This window comes from Platichthys flesus, chromosome 22 (genome assembly GCF_949316205.1).
Source record: "Platichthys flesus chromosome 22, fPlaFle2.1, whole genome shotgun sequence".
Lineage (NCBI taxonomy): Eukaryota > Metazoa > Chordata > Actinopteri > Pleuronectiformes > Pleuronectidae > Platichthys > Platichthys flesus.
The window spans coordinates 13648042-13650541 of NC_084966.1; the positions used below are offsets into that span (position 1 = coordinate 13648042).

General features: G+C 47.3%; 9 non-coding genes and 5 pseudogenes across 9 annotated transcripts; all 14 read right to left on the minus strand.

Annotated features, from left to right (window-relative positions):
- Positions 1-47: 47 nt before the first annotated feature.
- LOC133945146 (5S ribosomal RNA) lies at positions 48-166 on the minus strand. Its single transcript, XR_009916898.1, has one exon. It is a non-coding gene; the product is annotated as a 5S ribosomal RNA (ribosomal RNA).
- Positions 167-228: 62 nt separating this feature from the next.
- On the minus strand, positions 229-347 carry LOC133940490 (5S ribosomal RNA; annotated as a pseudogene).
- Positions 348-409: 62 nt separating this feature from the next.
- LOC133936573 (5S ribosomal RNA) lies at positions 410-528 on the minus strand. Its single transcript, XR_009914661.1, has one exon. It is a non-coding gene; the product is annotated as a 5S ribosomal RNA (ribosomal RNA).
- A 62-nt stretch (positions 529-590) lies between these two features.
- On the minus strand, positions 591-709 carry LOC133935675 (5S ribosomal RNA). Its single transcript, XR_009913806.1, has one exon. It is a non-coding gene; the product is annotated as a 5S ribosomal RNA (ribosomal RNA).
- Positions 710-771: 62 nt separating this feature from the next.
- On the minus strand, positions 772-890 carry LOC133936346 (5S ribosomal RNA). Its single transcript, XR_009914445.1, has one exon. It is a non-coding gene; the product is annotated as a 5S ribosomal RNA (ribosomal RNA).
- A 62-nt stretch (positions 891-952) lies between these two features.
- LOC133948409 (5S ribosomal RNA) lies at positions 953-1071 on the minus strand. The gene has a single exon (XR_009920013.1). It is a non-coding gene; the product is annotated as a 5S ribosomal RNA (ribosomal RNA).
- A 62-nt stretch (positions 1072-1133) lies between these two features.
- On the minus strand, positions 1134-1252 carry LOC133943108 (5S ribosomal RNA; annotated as a pseudogene).
- A 62-nt stretch (positions 1253-1314) lies between these two features.
- On the minus strand, positions 1315-1433 carry LOC133938757 (5S ribosomal RNA; annotated as a pseudogene).
- Positions 1434-1496: 63 nt separating this feature from the next.
- On the minus strand, positions 1497-1615 carry LOC133947210 (5S ribosomal RNA). Its single transcript, XR_009918871.1, has one exon. It is a non-coding gene; the product is annotated as a 5S ribosomal RNA (ribosomal RNA).
- A 62-nt stretch (positions 1616-1677) lies between these two features.
- Positions 1678-1796, minus strand: LOC133934580 (5S ribosomal RNA). The gene has a single exon (XR_009912756.1). It is a non-coding gene; the product is annotated as a 5S ribosomal RNA (ribosomal RNA).
- Positions 1797-1858: 62 nt separating this feature from the next.
- LOC133948340 (5S ribosomal RNA) lies at positions 1859-1977 on the minus strand. Its single transcript, XR_009919946.1, has one exon. It is a non-coding gene; the product is annotated as a 5S ribosomal RNA (ribosomal RNA).
- Positions 1978-2039: 62 nt separating this feature from the next.
- On the minus strand, positions 2040-2158 carry LOC133941628 (5S ribosomal RNA; annotated as a pseudogene).
- Positions 2159-2220: 62 nt separating this feature from the next.
- LOC133946532 (5S ribosomal RNA) lies at positions 2221-2339 on the minus strand. The gene has a single exon (XR_009918221.1). It is a non-coding gene; the product is annotated as a 5S ribosomal RNA (ribosomal RNA).
- A 62-nt stretch (positions 2340-2401) lies between these two features.
- The window catches only part of LOC133942686 (5S ribosomal RNA), a 119-nt pseudogene continuing 20 nt past the window's right edge, over positions 2402-2500 (minus strand).

Sequence of the window (2500 nt, forward strand, 5' to 3'; positions counted from 1 at the left end):
CTGACCCTTATTTATACATGTAAATACGTCAGTTAAAAGAAGAAAAAAGCTTACAGCACCTGGTATTCCCAGGTAGTCTCCCATCCAAGTACTAACCGGGCCCGACCCTGCTTAGCTTCCGAGATCAGACGAGATCGGGCATATTCAGGTTGGTGTGGCCGTAAGCGAATGAGTCCACCCTCTGAACCTTATTTATACATGTAAATACGTCAGTTAAGAGTGTAAAAAAGCTTAGAGCACCTGGTATTCCCATGCAGTCTCCCATCCAAGTACTAACCAGGCCCGACCCTGCTTAGCTTCCGAGATCAGACGAGATCGGGCTCATTGAGGTTGGTGTGGCTGTAAGCGAATGAGTCAACCCTCTGAACCTTATTTATACATGTATATACGTCAGGTAAAAGTGGAAAAAAGCTTACAGCACCTGGTTTTCCCAGGCAGTCTCCCATCCAAGTACTAACCAGGATCGACCCTGCTTAGCTTCCGAGATCAGACGAGATCGGGCGTATTCAGGTTGGTTTGGCCGTAAGCGATTGAGTCCACCCTCTGAACCCTATTTATACATGTAAATACGTCAGGTAAAAGAAGAAAAAAGCTTACAGCACATGGTATTCCCAGGCAGTCTCCCATCCAAGTACTAACCAGGCCCGACCCTGCTTAGCTTCCGAGATCAGACGAGACCGGGAGTATTCAGGTTGGTGTGGCTGTAAGCGAACTAGTCCACCCTCTGAACCTTATTTATACATGTAAATACGTCAGTTAAGAGTGTAAAAAAGCTTAGAGCACCTGGTATTCCCAGGCAGTCTCCCATCCAAGTACTAACCAGGCCCGACCCTGCTTAGCTTCCGAGATCAGACGAGACCGGGCGTATTCAGGTTGGTGTGGCCGTAAGCGAATGAGTCCACCCTCTGACCATTATTTATAAATGTAAATACGTCAGTTAAAAGAAAAAAAAAGCTTACAGCACCTGGTATTCCCAGGCAGTCTCCCATCCAAGTACTAACCAGGCCCGACCCTGCTTAGCTTCCGAGATCAGACAAGATCGGGCATATTCAGGTTGGTGTGGCCGTAAGCGAATGAGTCCACCCTCTGAACCTTATTTATACATGTAAATAAGTCAGGTAAAAGTGGAAAAAAGCTTACAGAACCTGGTATTCCCAGGCAGTCTCCCATCTAAGTACTAACCAGGCCCGACCCTGCTTAGCTTCCTATATCAGACGAGATCAGGCGTATTCAGGTTGGTGTTGCTGTAAGCGAACTAGTCCACCCTCTGAACCTTATTTATACATGTAAATACGTCAGTTAAGAGTGGAAAAAAGCTTACAGCACCTGGTATTCCCAGGCAGTCTCCCATACAAGTACTAACCAGGCCCGACCCTGCTTAGCTTCCGAGATCAGACAAGATCGGCCGTATTCAGGTTGGTGTGGCTGTAAGCGAATGAGTCAACCCTCTGAACCTTATTTATACATATAAATACGTCAGGTAAAAGAGGAAAAAAAGCTTACAGCACATGGTATTCCCAGGCAGTCTCCCATCCAAGTACTAACCAGGCCCGACCCTGCTTAGCTTCCGAGATCAGACGAGATCGGGCGTATTCAGGTTGGTGTGGCCGTAAGCGTTTGAGTCCACCATCTGAACCTTATTTATACATGTAAATACGTCAGGTAAAAGTGGAAAAAAGCTTACAGCACCTGGTATTCCCAGGCAGTCTCCCATCCAAGTACTAACCAGGCCCGACCCTGCTTAGCTTCCGAGATCAGACGAGATCGGGCGTATTCAGGTTGGTGTGGCCGTAAGCCAATGAGTCCACCCTCTGACCCTTATTTATACATATAAATACGTCAGGTAGAAGAAGAAAAAAGCTTATAGCACCTGGTATTCCCAGGCAGTCTCCCATCCAAGTACTAACCAGGCCCGACCCTGCTTAGCTTCCGAGATCAGACGAGATCGGGCATATTCAGGTTGGTGTGGCCGTAAGCGAATGAGTCCACCCTCTGAACCTTATTTATACATGTAAATAAGTCAGGTAAAAGTGGAAAAAAGCTTACAGAACCTGGTATTCCCAGGCAGTCTCCCATCCAAGTACTAACCAGGCCCGACCCTGCTTAGCTTCCGATATCAGACGAGATCAGGCGTATTCAGGTTAGTGTTGCTGTAAGCGAACTAGTCTACCCTCTGAACCTTATTTATACATGTAAATACGTCAGTTAAGAGTGGAAAAAAGCTTACAGCACCTGGTATTCCCAGGCAGTCTCCCATCCAAGTACTAACCAGGCCCGACCCTGCTTAGCTTCCGAGATCAGACGAGATCGGGCGTATTCAGGTTGGTGTGGACGTAAGCCAAGGAGTCCACCCTCTGACCCTTATTTATACGTGTAAATAAGTCAGGTAAAAGTGGCAAAAAGCTTACAGAACCTCGTATTCCCAGGTAGTCTCCCATCGAAGTACTAACCAGGCCCGACCCTGCTTAGCTTCCTAGATCAGACGAGATCGAGCGTATAC